At 38.1% G+C, this 16,854-nt stretch overlaps 1 pseudogene; it reads right to left on the reverse strand.

Moving 5' to 3' along the window:
• Positions 1-9,755: 9,755 nt before the first annotated feature.
• LOC123837867 (large ribosomal subunit protein eL6-like) lies at positions 9,756-10,595 on the reverse strand (annotated as a pseudogene).
• Between the last annotated feature and the right edge of the window lie 6,259 nt (positions 10,596-16,854).

Genomic DNA, 16,854 nt, shown 5'->3' on the forward strand with positions numbered 1-16,854 from the left:
AGAATATGACACCAAGAGGCAGTTTAGGTCAGATGAAGGAGGGAGCCAGGTGAGGGGTGCTTGTATACATGCATATTCATCTCAGATGAAGTTGGAGTATCCGGGTGATACAGTCTCAGTTGAAGGCCCTCAGAGAACTTTCCTAGGGGAATAATAATTATCAATCCAAGCAAAGTCATGCCTACCATCATAATTTCTAAAAAAACTCAACTTATGACAAACAGGTAATTTTTACCTAGAAATATTCCACCCACATTAGCTTTTGCACAGATTTCTTTTGATACTCCATCTGTATATTTCTGCTAAATTCTCTAATTTGTGAATTTGTTCTTGACTTGGGTTTTCTACTCTTATCTCAATATTCCTCCTTAATCTGTCAACTTGGCCTCAAAACCAGGTATGTCACAGCTGTTTGTATAAATTTTTATCATTATTTCCAGTACTCCAGAGTTTAGTCCCCTTGGCACTTCTCTTTGATACTTCTCACCAACCTTGTAGTTTGCCTTTAATCTGCTCCATCAGATAGGAACTCAAATGTATTAAATTGTGGAAAAATGTAAAATTTATAAGATATAAAATTCCTTAGCTAAGTGATAGACATAGACACAGAGTATTTATATCTTGATTAATTCTATTTCATTTCATTTAATAATACTTTTCCTCAAAAAGACTTAAGAAGTACAATTGTGAAACATCAATCTCTGCACATCTTTATTTTTCTTGTATGTCAAATGTCTGGATTTGACATTCCAAACTATAGGCATTGGTTTGGAATAGCTAGAGAGGTCTTCAACAAAGACAGAGATCTTTATAGTAGCCTTTAAGGTTGGGTAGACTTCAAATAGGTAGAGAGAAAGAATTGCATATGAAGCTGGGGAGGGAATGGGCATGAGTATTTAACCATGCTGTTAGGGTGTGAAGAGGTGATGTGAGAATGGATGGGTAAAGCTGTATTGTGCTGAACATTATAGGCTGCTTATGTCAACTGGACTTCATCTTAAGGTCAGTAACAAGACCCTGGAAATTTGGAAGAGCAGAATGACAAGGTGAAAGCAATATTTTAGGGAGATAAATTTTGAACTTATAATATTGCCAACTTTTCTATTCTGTATGCTTATAAAATACATAAAGCTAGGGAGAGGGAGTGGGTCTCAAGGAGACTTAATCCTTGTCTCCTTGTGGTATATTCACAACCCTCTAAAATCTGATCAGCGCTAGGATGTGAAGTGCTTGGGAGGAAAAGTTAAAATTTGGTGAAATTTTCTTATTTGCCTCATTTCTCCTTGATTTTCAAAGAGAAAGATTTCAAGGGGAAGAAATGAATGACAAATAGCTAAAGATGTTCAGAAATATTATCGACACCTACACTTGGTATAAATTAAACTATAATTGTCTCAAATTTGCTTTTTAAGAAAATCTTTAATGATATGTGTATATAGGCCTTGGTGACAGTCTTAATGGGAACAATTGGTCTTTCTGTTCTGATACTTGCTGCATTTTCAGGCAAGTATGACTAAATTGTACACAAACATAGCATTAGAAGATGGAAACTCAATCTCACTGTAAAGTATGTCCTTCATGGCAAATAGAACAAAATTGTCATCTCCCCTAATTAAATAATAATATGAAAATTTTGAGGGTCTGTGCAGATGGCAGTGTTAACTCTTATATTCACCTTCATTTTTGATGGTTATGCTATTGTTTGTTTGTTTGTTTGTTTTGCAGTGGTTCTGAAGGTTGTCCCTACTTTCAAGTTCATCCTTGTCTCAGGAGTTTATAATATATAGGTGGAAACTAGACACATACTTATGAAACAATCAGTAGCAAAAGGCAAAAATGAAGGAGAGAGGCAAACAAGTACAAGTGTTGATAAATGGCATTGGTTTGGAATAGCTAGAGAGGTCTTCAACAAAGACAGAGATCTTTATAGTAGCCTTTAAGGTTGGGTAGACTTCAAATAGGTAGAGAGAAAGAATTGCATATGAAGCTGGGGAGGGAATGGGCATGAGTATTTAACCATGCTGTTAGGGTGTGAAGAGGTGATGTGAGAATGGATGGGTAAAGCTGTATTGTGCTGAACATTATAGGCTGCTTATGTCAACTGGACTTCATCTTAAGGTCAGTAACAAGACCCTGGAAATTTGGAAGAGCAGAATGACAAGGTGAAAGCAATATTTTAGGGAGATAAATTTTGAACTTATAATATTGCCAACTTTTCTATTCTGTATGCTTATAAAATACATAAAGCTAGGGAGAGGGAGTGGGTCTCAAGGAGACTTAATCCTTATTTAAAGGGATTCTTTTAAGGGGAGGAAGGTGAATCTGAGGTCAGCTACTTAGGGAATTCAAGGACTGGGACATATGACTAAAGTTTAGAGTCACGGGGAGGGTAAGTTGGCTGGGTAAGACTCTAAGCCAGGCCTCTGAACTCTACCCAGTACTGCTGCTTCTTTACTAGATTTGGTTCCATTATGTCTTCAACTCCCTGCAGTCTTCCCACTGTCCTTAAAACTGTGCCTTAATGAAGTCCCAATAGTTCATTTTTGCCCTTGCTTCCCTTGCCTTTGGCGATGTTTCTAGGAAGAAGTTGCTGCGGCTGAGGTCGAAGAGATTGCTGCCTGTGTTCTTCTTTAAGATTTTGATGGATTCCTGTCTCACATTTAGGTCTTTCAACCATTTTGAGTCTATTTTTGTGTGTGGTGTAAGGAAATGGTCCAGTTTCATTCTTCTGCATGTGGCTGTTCAATTTTCCCAACACCATTTGTTGAAGAGACTGTCTTTTTTCCACTGGACATTCTTTCCTGCTTTGGCGAAGACTAGTTGACCATAGAGTTGAGGGTCCATTTCTGGGCTCTCTGTTCGTTCCATTGATCTATGTGTCTGTTTTTGTGCCAGTACCATACTGTCTTGATGATGACAGCTTTGTAATAGAGCTTGAAGTCCGGAATTGTGATGCCACCAGCTTTGCTTTTCTTTTTCAACATTCCTCTGACTATGCGGGGTCTTTTCTGGTTCCATACAAATTTTAGGATTATTTGTTCCCTTTCTTTGAAAAAAGTGGATGGTATTTTGATGGGGATTGCATTAAATGTGTAGATTGCTCTAGGAAGCATTGACATCTTCACAATATTTGTTCTTTCAATCCATGAGCATGAAACGTTTTTCCATTTCTTTGTGTCTTCCTCAATTTCTTTCATGAGTATTTTATAGTTTTCTGAGTACAGATCCTTTGCCTCTTTGGTTAGATTTATTCCTGGGTATGCTATGGTTTTGGGTGCAATTGTAAATGGGATCGACTCCTTAATTTCTCTTCCTTCTGTCTTGTTGTTGGTGTATAGGAATGCCACTGATTTCTATGCATTGATTTTATATCCTGCCACTTTACTGAATTCCTGTATGAGTTCTAGTAGTTTTGGAGTGGAGTCTTTTGGGTTTTCCACATAAAGTATCATATCATCTGCAAAGAGTGAGAGTTTGACTTCTTCTTTGCCAATTTGGATGCCTTTGATTTCTTTTTGTTGTCTGATTGCTGTGGCTAGGACTTCTAATACTATGTTGAATAGCAGTGGTGATAGTGGACATCCCTGCCGCGTTCCTGACCTTAGGGGGAAAGCTCTCAGTTTTTCCCCATTGAGAATGATATTCGCTGTGGGTTTTTCAGAGATGGCTTTTATGATATTGAGCTATGTACCCTCTATCCCTATACTCTGAAGAGTTTTGATCAAGAAAGGATGCTGTACTTTGTTAAATGCTTTTTCTGCATCTACTGAGAGGATCATATAGTTCTTGTTCTTTCTTTTATGAATGTATCGTATCACATTGATTGATTTGCGGATGTTGAACCAAACTTGCAGCCCAGGAATAAATCCCACTTGGTCGTGGTGAATAATCCTTTTAATGTACTGTTGGATCCTATTGGCTAGTATTTTGGTGAGAATTCTTGCATCCATGTTTATCAGGGATACTGGTCTGTAATTCTCCTTTTTGATGGGGTCTTTGTCTGGTTTTGGGGTCAAGGTAATGGTGGCCTCATAAAATGAGTTTGGAAGTTTTCCTTCCATTTCTATTTTTTGGAACAGTTTCAGAAGAATAGGTATTAATTCTTCTTTAATGTTTGGTAGAATTCCCCTGGGAAGCCATCTGGCCCTGGGCAAGATTAAAAGCTTTTGCACAGCAAAAGAAATAATCAACAAAACCGAAAGGCAACCGACAGAATGGGAGAAGATATTTGCAAATGACATATCAGATAAAGGGCTAGTATCCAAAATCTATAAAGAACTTATCAAACTCAACACCCAAAGAACAAATGATACAATCAAGAAATGGCAGAAGACATGAACAGACATTTTCCAAAGAAGACATCCAAATGGCCAACAGACCCATGAAAAAGTGCTCAACATCGCTCGGCATCAGGGAAATCCCAATCAAAACCTCAATGAGATACCACCTCACACCAGTCAGGATGGCTAAAATTAACAAGTCAGGAAACGACAGATGTTGGCGGGGATGCAGAGAAAGGGGAACCCTCCTACACTGTTGGTGCGAATGCAAGCTGGTGCAGCCACTCTGGAAAACAGTATGGAGGTTCCTCAAAAAGTTGAAAATAGAGCTACCATACAACCCAGCAACTGCACTACTGGGTATTTACCCCAAAGATACAAATGTAGTGATCTGAAGGGGTATATGCACCCAGATGTTTATAGCAGCAATGTCCACAATAGCCAAACTATGGAAAAAGCCAAGATGCCCATCGACAGATGAATGGATAAAGAAGATGTAGTATATATACATATTATGCAGCCATCAAAAGGAATGAGATCTTGCCATTTGCAACGACGTGGATGGAACTGGAGGGTATTATGCTGAGTGAAATAAGTCAATCAGAGAAAGACAAATATCATATGATCTCACTGATATGAGGAAGTCTTTTTTTTTTTTAAACAAAATTCACATTTTCTTTAGATTGAAATAAACTATACAAAACTGATTTTCTTCACCAAAAATAACAGCAATATTTTCTGTATTATTCCTAGATAAACCACAAAACACTTAATTTTGTAGGTTTTCCAGGGGTTGCTGGAGTGGTGGGGGGTGGGTGGGATGGGGTGGCTGGGTGATAGACCTTGGGGAGGGTATGTGCTATGGTGAGCGCTGTGAATTGTGTAAAACTGTTGAATCACAGACCTGTACCTCTGAAACAAATAATACATTATATGTTAAAAAAAAAAGAAGATAATAGGAAGGGAAAAATGAAGGGGGCGGGAATCATAGGGGGAGACGAACTATGAGAGACTATGGACTCTGAGAAACAAACTGAGGGTTCTAGAGGGGAGGGGGGTGGGGGGATGGGTTAGCCTGGTGATGGGTATAAAGAGGGCACGTACTGAATGGAGCACTGGGTGTTATATGCAAACACTGAATCATGGAACACTACATCAAAAACTAATGATGTAATGTATGGTGATTAACATAACATAATTAAAAATAAAAGAAAGAGTTCAAAAACCAAAAAAAAAACCTGTGCCTTAAAACTTGTAAGATCTTAAGCAATTACTTAACAAATCCTATCATTACCAAGGCCTTTATGCCTCATATCTATAGTTTGGCATTTCTATCAGCAAGTCAAAAAATTTAAGCTACTCAAAATATTTAGTTCTGGAAGTTAATAATAAAGGTGAAAGTTTCTGTTTTCCTGGAAAGCCAAAAGTAATTTATAATGTTATTTACCTAAATAGTAATAATGAAGCAAAACAGTATTTTATTTTATTTTTAAAATTTTATTTAAATTCAGTTAATTAACATATAATGTATCACTAGTTTTGGAGGTAGAGTTCAGTGATTCATCAGTTGCATATAACACCCAGTGTTCATCACATCATGTACCCTCCTTAATGCCTGTCACCCAGTTACCCCATCCCTTCCAGCAGCCCTCAGTTTGTTTCCTAGAGTTAAGAGTCTCTTATCGGGGGATGCCTGGGTGACTCCATCAGTTAAGCGTCTGCCTTCAGCTCAGGTCATGTTCCCAGCTCAGGTCCTGGGATCAAGTCCCGCATTGGGCTGCTTGCTCAGCGGGGAGCCTACTTCTCCCTCTGCTTGTGCTCTGTCTCTCTCTCTCTCTCAAATAAATAAATAAAATCTTAAAAAAAAAAAGAGTCTCTTATGGTTTGTCTCCCTCTGTGTTTCATCTTGCAATACAGTGTTTTAAAATATCTTATCTCATTTGATTCTCAGCATGGCCCTGCTAGGCAGGGAGGGCAAACACTAGAGCGGCTAGGAGAAAACAGAAGTGGTTGTTTTGTGAAGTAACCATAGAGAGGAAAGGAACAGAACTCCTGACTCCGAATTTCATGTGCATTAGATACTTCTACAAGTGGTCTCCTAGTTATAGGTTATGTTTGGCTCTGTCACTTTAAGTTGTATGTATGCTTTCCTTTATCATAAAACTAAGGTTATACTTATTTCCTTGATGTCCAGGGTTGCATAAAACATAAATTTTGTATGATTGACTTAAATGTAATAATTTTCTATAGATAGATTTCAATACTGTAGATTATTTCCCAATCATATAATCTTTGAAAGAGAACCCTAATGGAGTTTCTTGAAGCAAGTAACTTTTTTTTCAAAAAAGGAAAAGAAATGATTTTTCTGTGAAACTGTCATAGAGACAAAGACATCTGAAAAGAGACTTTAGAATATAGACTGCTACAATCATGAATGATTTGAGGGTTCAGAACCAATTTTAGAAATCATTTTTACCTAAAAGAAAGACACAAGGTTGCAGTGTAAGAAGCATTTTGTAAAGGTCTTGTCCATTGTTTGGTGTTTTACATGATTCAGGGGGAAAATTGTTGTTTCTTCTTATGGTTGACCTTGCATATAATAGACAAGGAGGCTGTCTAAACTAGTGTGATTTAAAGGGTATCTTTCCCCAAATAGGAACACATATACCTATAAACATGCACAGACATATATGCACTTGACTTTTGGCTGATTCATCTATCTAGCTGTGTCTGTCTGCCTATCATCTATCTACCTATTATCATCTTATCATTACATATCTCTTTTGCACCTAGACTATTACAATCCATAAAAGCAACGATCAGAGAGTTGGCATTTTAGATTTAAAAGTTTTTTGAGTATTTATATATAAATGTATATGCCCATATATTTAAATGTAAATATTCACATTAATAATGGGGGTAACTCTGTTTTATATTTGTGTGGGAGTTGCTATAATCAGAAGGCAAGTAAGTGGTGCCAAAGGAGCTGTGTTTGAAAGGAGGTGGACAAAGATTCTTATGGCATTTAGCAAGGGTCATGGTAGGAGTGTGTATGTGTGTGTGTGTGTGGTATATGAGTATCTGGGCAACACAGGAATAGCATGAAAGTGCTGTGGGGGAAGAAAGAGAGGGAAGTGGAAGGGCTGAAAGTTTAATTTCATCTTTTCCTTAATGCTAACCCTGCTTCTAATGTCTTCTGTAATTGTAGTCCAACAGTGAGTCCTATCTTTTAAGTGTTAAGATTTTGGCCATCATTGATAAAGCAGTGCTTTCAGGATAGTCCTATATTCAATGACTAAATATTTGGTTAGCTTCAACTAGTCATATATGATATATATGTACAATAAATATATATGATATATATATGATGCTTTGTATTTGTGATGGATATGCAAATATAAACAAGATCTTTCTAGCCTGCAAACTTATCCACTATCATTATAAGTGGACATGGTTTGATGTAAGAAGAACATAGAGAGAGGTATATTAATTATTGGAACAAAAAAACTATTGGAACATAGGGAATACACCATTGACTTTCTCTTCTCAGATGGCCGTAAGAGAAGGAAAGATGTTGCTATATGAGAGAAGAGATGATTTGGAGAGGAAGAAATTAAGGTTTTCTCCTTCCTTTCCAGGTAGATTATACTTGGCCCTCAAGTGATCCATAGGTTTTAGAATGTGGCTGGTGACACCAATACATGCAACCTCTGTAGGGATTTTGAGAGAAATACATATTTTTATTTCATATTTTTGGCTTCTTAAGCTGAAAACCTAGCAGAATTTCTTGCCTCTAATATTGCTCAGTTTCAATTTAATATTACCCAAACCCTATTTTAGCTCAGTTTTCTTCAAAGTTATATACAGTCATTAGTCAATCAAAGTGCACCTGCTTTTCAGTTTCATACAGAGACACATGGAGCTGGGGTTTTTTGAACCTGAGAAATGTCAGTTTTCCAGAGATGTGAATATGACCTGAGGGGTCTGGTTTTGCTAAGGAGAGATTTTTATGAGCCCTCATTAAAAAAGTGCCTTATTTTTTGTATTGCCTTACAGTTTTCACAGTGTATTATCTCACTTTTTACTCACATCAAAGCTATCACCTGAGAGAATTGTTACCTCTGTTTTACTCCTGAGGAAACTGAAAGTTGAAGAGACTACCTGACATGCTGAGTCACTGAGCTGAAAACCAGCAGCACTGGGATTCACACTGGGTCTTCTGACTCCCTGTCTACACACCTTTACTGGATGACCCACCAGTGCTTGTCAAAGAATGTTCTGGTAAAATGTTTCTTTTCAGGTCAACATGATACGTGTGATGTATAGGTTTTACACATATTAGTAACAAAAAATTGCTGAATGTTAATTAAGAATTGTGTTCAAAGAAAGACTTTTGTGGGGTTTTTTGGTTATATAAGCAAAGCATGTTTCTTCCATACCCAACTGGGTCATATTAGGAAGCAGCCACACTAAGAAAGCAGCTCTGTACCCACTACCACTAGGCTCATGCCTACAGGCAGGAATGTAAGGACCAAGACTTGGCTGGTGGAGATGAAAGTACCCTGGAGAGCCTGAGGGAATTCCACATGTGAAGTATGAGAAAATGGGCGCTGGGGATGATCCATCAGTTTGCTAACCTTTCTCTATTTTAGCGTACTGTCAGGCGGAAAAGGAATATACTTTGGTTTGCGTGATACGTTTTCTTGTCAGATTTGCTGGAGTTTCACACTCCTTAAATAAATGTGTTTAGCTTTTAGTATGTTGTCTGATACTGACATGGATGGAATTAGCCAATATTCTGTAGAATTATAATTTACATAATTTTGTGAATTTCTAACTCATGAAAATTATTGATGACTTTAATTATCAATGATTTTACCTCTAAATTCATAGATTAACTCATAAAGTATTATTACTGATCAAATAAACAATATTTTGTTAGTAGGTAATTGTCTTTTGTGAGCACAAGAATATGTCTAATGGCACATTCCTACATATTGTTCAAAATTTTATTTTCATTACAAAACTAAGAAAAGGATGCATTTCAAATTGGCTATGTGGTTGAATTATTACCCTTTGCTTTTGACTGGATGATGAAAAGCCAGTCCTCTTGCAGATAAAGAATAATTAAATGTGCTGATGGAAGATCTTTCATTGAAAGCCATTTCTTGTTCTTCATGAAAATGAGACTTGGAGATCATTTGTTTAGGTTGCTAGTATTTGAACTCAGAATCTGAGATTGACAAAGATTCCTTAACTAAACTCTACTCAGGTACCTTTGAACTCTTTTATATAGGACCTGATCTTTTTTTTTTTTTTAAATTTTAATCCCAGTATAGTTAATATACAGTGTTATATTAGATTCAGGTGTACAATATGGTAATTCAGCAACTCCATATATTACTCAGTATTTATCAAGATAACTATACTTTTTTTTAATGTATCAGTTTTTTAATTAGGTTTTTTGTAAGAAATTTAGAACACCAATTTGTGAGGGTAAACTCCATTTGTGAGAGAAAACAGAGTGGAGGTAGCCCTGAAGCTGAGGAACAGCTTTGAGTTTTGGCAGAATTTGCAAGTCCACAGCTTCCTGATCAACCTGGCGCTACTCTGTAATCTCATATTTCTCTTTGACCGTGTCGAAAATCTCACCTTCCTGGTGTCTGGGTTTACACAGCTTCTTCTTGAGATGTTTGGGGATTTTCACACTGCTAATATCAATTTTGGTGGAAGTGGCAATGACAGATTTCTAGTGTGTTCTACACAGAGGCACTCGATAGAGGGCCAGAGGTCCAGTCACAAGTAGCAAGGCACTGCTCGGTTGCTTCAGGAAAACCATCCTCTTGCCTCTTTGGTGCCCAGTGAGGATGATCAAAATGGTCTCAGGGCTGATGCTAGCTCAAAATTTTCTCATATGCTGACTGAAAGGTTGTTGCTGTGGCTCAGCAGCTTTCGAGGCACATCTTCAGTAGGATAATACCTAGGCATTTTGCGAAGTTTAAACGTACCAGCATTCTTGTCACCAAGTGGTTTTGTGACAGTATCAAGAACCTTCTCCTTCTTTTTCTTTTCAATCCTGGATTTAACTGCTGAGTACTTCCTTTTGTACATGGTCTTTCTTGACTACATAGCCAATCATAACCAACAGGAGTATTTGCCAATTCCTCTGATTAGGACAGGATTTCAGCTACAGTAGGGCTTCCCCTTTAGCATTTTAGCTTTGAGGTTACCCTTCTTAACCTTGCCACCAGCATCAGCCTTCTTGGCTTCAGGTTTCTTCTTATTATCCAGCTTTTCAGGTTTTTCACCCACCATCTTTTTTTTTTTTTTAAAGATTTATTTATTTATTTGAGAGAGAGAATGAGAGACGGAGAGCATGAGAGGGAAGAGGGTCAGAGGGAGAAGCAGACTTCCCACCGAGCAGGGAGCCCGATGTGGGACTCGATCCCAGGACTCCAGGATCATGACCCGAGCCGAAGGCAGTCGCTTAACCAACTGAGCCACCCAGGCGCCCCTTTCACCCACCATCTTACAAGATGGGAAATAGAACTCAAAATAACTGTACTCTTACTCCCCTTCATTTATTTCACCCATCCCCCTGCCCACCTCCCCTTTGGTAACCATCTGTAGTTTGTTCTCTATAGTTAAGAGTCTGTTTTTTGGTTTTCCTGTTTTTTTCCCCTTTTGTTTGTTTTGTTTCTTAAATTCCACATATGAGTGAAATCATATATTTGTCTTTTTCTGACTTATTTCGCTTTGCATTATATTCTCTAGCTCCATCCATGTTGTTGCTAATGGCAAGATTTCATTGTTTTTCTATGGCTGAATAATATTCCAGTGTGTGTGTGTGTGTGTGTGTGTGTGTATCACATCTTCTTTATCCATTATCCATTAATGGACACTTGGGTTGCTTCCATAATTTGGTTATTGTAAGTAATGCTGCAGTAAACATCAGGGTGCATATATCCATATGAATTAGTGTTTTTGTACTCTTTGGGTAAATACCCAGTAGTGTGATTACTGGGTATTTATTTTTAATTTTTTGAGGAACCTTCATACTGTCTTCCACAGTGGCTGTACCAGTTTGCATTCCCACCAACAGTGCATGAGGGTTCCTTTTTCTCCACATCTTCACCAACACTTGTTGGCCACCCTGCTCCTCGGCTATAGATTCTCACTTTTTCTTGTTGTATTTAGAATGGAGCACAATCTCTCTCCCGTACTGCAAAACTCCATTGCAGTTGTCCCTATACCTATTGTGATAGCCCCTGTTACCTCTTTAGCAAGTGTTGCAAATATTTTTTTTTTCTTTAACAGATAAAAAATTTGATCATTAATCAGAGGCCAAATAGTTATTTTTGCTGTTTTAGATAATGGTATTGAGCCTTAGATTGTTGAGTCCACTCAAAAGCAGAAACTGAATCAAGAAGGCTGGAGTGTTTTCATGAGGTTGGTAAGCAATGTGACATCTAAGTCCAGATCCATTAATGGAGAAAATAACATATCAGAATAAGGAGTTTGGGCTTCATTTTGTAATAGGGACTTAATCAAGGTCTTTCTAGAAATGTTTTAGAAGGTTCTGGCACCATGTATAAAACAGAATGTGGAGGAAGGAAAAATGGAGGGAAATTTGGAGACTCCACCAGTGTTGCAGATGAAAAGCCATAAAGGCCTAAAGTAAGACAGTGGTGGTAAGAATAAAGAAGTAATCAATGTTACAGCTGTTATGAAGGCTGAATGAATATTGACTACAAGTTGGCAATAAAAGAAAAGTGAAGTGCTAGCCATGTGAAAATGTTTTCAGCCTAGGGTGTCAGGAGGATGATGTCCCATGAAGGAGGAAATATATTAAGTTCAGTAAAAAATGTAGGATTATAGTTAAAAATGTGGGGCTGAGCTTGAGAGATAAATAAGTGCTATAAACAGGTAGAAATGATCAACATCCAGGTGTTATTTGAAGTCATGAACCTGGGTGAAACTAGCAAGGGAGAAGACATGAAAGAAGAAAAGAAACCTATGGATCAATCCTTGGGAGATACCTGTATTTGGGCTGGTGCCATGAGACAGAGTAGCTACCAACAAAGAAGAGAGATAGGGAATGGGAACGGAAGAGTCTGTAGTGAAAACGAGAAATGAGGATTTGATGCAAGAAGTCTTCTGACACAATTGAGTGCCGCAGAGAGAGATTAAAGTGAGAAAAAGCACTGGATTTGATGGCGAGGAGGCCTCGGAAACCTTGGGAGAGAGATTTCAGTAGAGCCGATGAGAATGTATGTTGGATTTCAATAAATGGAGGGGAAAACATAGGGAGTTGCTAGTGTATTTTCCTTGTAAAGTTTGGAAGAGAAAGGAAGAAAGCAAGTAAGATTAAATAGCTGGTGAGGGAAGAGGTAAGGAAGGGTTGTTGTTTGAGAAGAGAGCATGAATATGTTCATGAGCTGAGGGGAAAAGTCCTATGAGAACATGTAATTAGAGAAGTGAGAAGTGGGGAGATCATTCATGAGCACCTCCTCACAGAAGGTGGGGCCAGGTGGCATCAAGGGCACGATGGGAGGGATTGTTCTTTTTTCCTCTGAAATACAGGGTACTAGAAAAGACTTGAGTCCGTTAGAGGAGTGTTTTTGTTTTTATGTGTGGTGATCTGAAACTTCACAATGATGTGGGATAGATGTAAAATGGGTTTTATGTATTCTAATTTTATTCTTTATAAATATTCCTTAATCCACTAAGTGTTGTTACTAGAATGAATTAATAGTGTACCATTTAATTACATAGTTATTAGTTACAGAGTGGAAGATTTCCCTTAATTTTAATAAGTATATACATTCTTCAAAGTTCATACATCAGAAATAACAAGATTAGTGGTACAACATGAAAGTAGATCAACTTTAATCTCAATTTTTTTGAGATTTCAAGATAATAAATTTGAATCACAAGTTGTGGTTATCATAGAAGGACGCTTAAATTAGGATGTTATCTTGGTTCCCTTGACCTGTCCTCATTTACTGGAACTGCCCTCACCACTGTCTCTCTGATACTTCCCTTTAAATATCTGAAAGGCCCTTCAAAGTCAGCCTGTCCTTTGATGAACTCACCATTTGTTCCCTGGGCTGGCCAGCCTTCAAGCTGTTCCCTAATGTTCCCTACTTCCTGGTATTCACCCACTTGTGTGGTCCCCTCTCACATTGTACCAGGGTTGATCTGTGTGACCAATACCATATGGCAGACGCAGTGGCATGTCACTTCTGTTATTAGGTTAGAAAATTCTGCGGCTTCTGTCTTGAAAGCTTTCTCTTGCTTATGCTTTCTCTCTTTTGGATATCTCACTGAAGGGAGGGGCAGTGGGGCCGAGTAAGCTGCTGTGTTGAGAGTAGTCCTGTGGAGAGGCTTCTGTTACAAGTACTGAAACCTTCAGACATCAGCTAAGGAGGAACTACGACCTGCCAACAACCACATAAGTAAACTTGGAAGTGGACTGACTCATCAGTCACGGTAGATCCCTGAGATGATTACAGACCTGACTGGTAGCTTGGTTGTAATAGGTAGAAAACCTGTGCCCGCACCACCTAGCTAATTTGCTCCCACGTCTCTGAAACTCTGTGCTTGCTGTTTTAAGTTTCTCCTTTTGGGGGTAATTTGCTAAGCAGCAATAGAGAACTAATACATCCCTGACCAGGTTCTCTTCTTGGATTCCCAGTCTCAGTCAGTGAGTTGTACCCTATCTTCTCCTTTCCAAAAGCCAAGATCCTAAGAGTCTACCAGGATACTGCTTTTTCCTGTACTCTGCTAATCAATTATAAAGCACCTATTGGGTACTGGGATACAAAAATGAACAAAATTAGAAATTTCTCTTCATATAGAATTTACATCTTAGTGGGGGGATCAGACAATAAACTGAATAATAGAGTGTCTGGTGGTGGTGATAAGTGCAGGTGAAGGGAAAGAAATTGGTGGTGGTGGGGAAGCTAGTTTATGGAAGATAGTCAGAGAAGGCAACTCTGGTAAAGTCCTCTGAAGGAAGTGTCTATGTGGATGCCATCCAGAAGAGTGGTCTGGACAGTGGGGCATCATGAGTACAAAGGTCCTGAGAAAAGACTGTGCTTGATGTGTTGGGGGAGCAGCAAGGAGACTGTTGTGGCTGGATCAGAGAGGGTAAAGGAGTGTGGTAGGTATGGAAGGATATTGGAGAGGTAGGGGTGACCTTGCAGGTGCATGGAAATGATTTTGGATCTTACTGTACATTACTTGGAAAGCCATTGGAATGGTTTGAGTACAGGAGTGACAAGATCAAAATTTGGTTTCAAAAGGATCACTATGGCTGTGCTGTTGAGAACAGATTTGTTGGGAGAGCTGGGAGTCGGAGGGAGAACAACAGAAAATGATGGTGGTATAGATTAGAGTGGTGGAGTTGGAGGTGGTCTGACATGGTCAAATTTTAGATTTATTTTGCAGGTTGCTCTGGCAATGAGCTGATGGATTGGATGTGAATGTAAGAGAAAGTGAGGAACCACAGGTGTTGTCAGATGACATTGAGATGCTCTGGTGGACCTGAGGGAAGGGTTGTGTCAGTCTGCATTGGTCCTCCCAATTCTTATGTACCTAGCCTATCACCCCTCCCCACAACCTCCCATTTCATGCCTTCTCTACCTCAAGTAATACCTCAGAACTCCTGAGTGTATTCTTCACAATCCCCTCAAAGACTACTGCTCTGGTAAGAGTGGCTGGCAACTCTGATAATAACTGATCTTTGAGGTGATGTTAAACCTACTCCTTTCCCAAGTTACATTAGACATTATATTCTCTCTAATATACTATAAAATGAATTTTAATCTATAAATAATGAGATTTATGGCAGCTTATAGATATTCAGCATTTTTCATCAATTATTTCTTGACTTCTTACAGCAATCTATGAAGTAGGAACTGTTATTATGACAACTTTATGGTCAAGAAGATGGAGGGTTTGAAAAGTTAGCTTGTCCATGTCCACGCAGCTGTTAAGTAGTGGGGGACAGAAATGACATGTAATTCCATCTGATTCCAAGCCCCTGTCCTGCAGAACTACGTTCAAAAGCTACTCTGCCTCTTTAAAGGAGCATGTCTTTAACACACTTTGTCATACTGATAGCAAGATTATGTCTGTCTCACTTTCAAATAGTTTTACTAAAGTTACACATTTGAAGGATCAAATACTTATTAGTTGACAAGTATTAGCGATGATGTGCTAACAGAGCCCCAGACAGATGACATCATTGCTCCCTATACGATAAATGACTTCAACATCTATAGTGACGGACTAATGACTAATTACAACTGACTGATAAAAATTGCTCTACTGTCTAAGCGTTTGTTCCCAAAGAGTCTAATTTGCCTGGAGAACTGGTGTGGGACTTGTCACAGATGCCAGTACTGAAATAAGTGCCCCATTTGTGAGTCACCAACATCGAGAATCCAGACTAATAGGTTAGTGTGACATTTTCAATTTGCCACTCATTCTCTAAATTGTTATGTTGTCTTAAGCTCAGGCTGGCATAATTTACAGTAGGAACTATCAGAACTCAGTCACGCAGGTATTTTTATAGAAAAAGTGAAGTTCAGGGGTCAAAATAAGAGAAATGCTTGTGCCTTTTTATATTTCTTAGATGTTTGATTTTCTCAACTATTTTAAAATTCACTACAGATGCTATTACATTATCGAAATAATGATAGTAATGCCAGTAATTCAATAGTCCATTTGCCTTCTTTTCATTATAAAATGATGTTTAACAAGTACTTTAAGCTCCTTGGAAGAAAATCACACCTCTATGATGATGATGATTGCTACTATTTTTGGCCACTCTTCTTCCATTTTAGGACATTAAAAAAATGTCTGGGAAAGGGGACATGTCTATTACTATTTCATATATAATATCTGCAAGAAATGTTACTTTTTAAGATATACTGACAACGTTTGAAATCATTTTTTCTTTTTTAATTTTTATTTTTCTAAATTTTAATCCATTTAATTAACATATAATGTATTATTGGTTTCAGAGGTATAGGTCTGTGTTTCATCAGTCTTATATAATACTCAGTTGAAATCATTTTCTATTTCTAAAGAAATTAGAGACTTGCAGTGGTGAGACTACCATCACCTTCTTTCTTCAGCAAACTGGTTGTTCTGTGTAAATTCTCATATTTTTCCAATGTACTGAAGTGTCAGATCCAGACATAAGATACTTTTAAATAATCAACTTGGATATAATGAATTCTAATATTCTTTCTTTCCTTTTTTTAAAAAAAAATTTATTTAAATTTTGTTTGTTGGGGCACCTAGGTGGCTCAGTTGGTTGGGCGCCTGCCTTCAACTCGGGTCATGATCCCGGGGTCCTGGGATCCAGCCCCACATCAGGCTACCTGCTCAGAGGAGAGCCTGCTTCTCCCTCTCCCTCTGCTGCTACGCCCACTTGTGCTCTCTCTCTGTCATATAAATAAATTTTAAAAAGTTTTGTTAGTTAACATACAGTACAATATTCATTTCAGGAGTAGAATTCAGTGATTCATCAGCTACATACAACACCCAATGCTCATCACAA

The sequence above is a fragment of the Mirounga angustirostris genome, unplaced genomic scaffold, assembly GCF_029215605.1.
Source record: "Mirounga angustirostris isolate CCGP_5_RB_7025 unplaced genomic scaffold, mMirAng1.0.hap1 SCAF_8, whole genome shotgun sequence".
NCBI lineage: Eukaryota > Metazoa > Chordata > Mammalia > Carnivora > Phocidae > Mirounga > Mirounga angustirostris.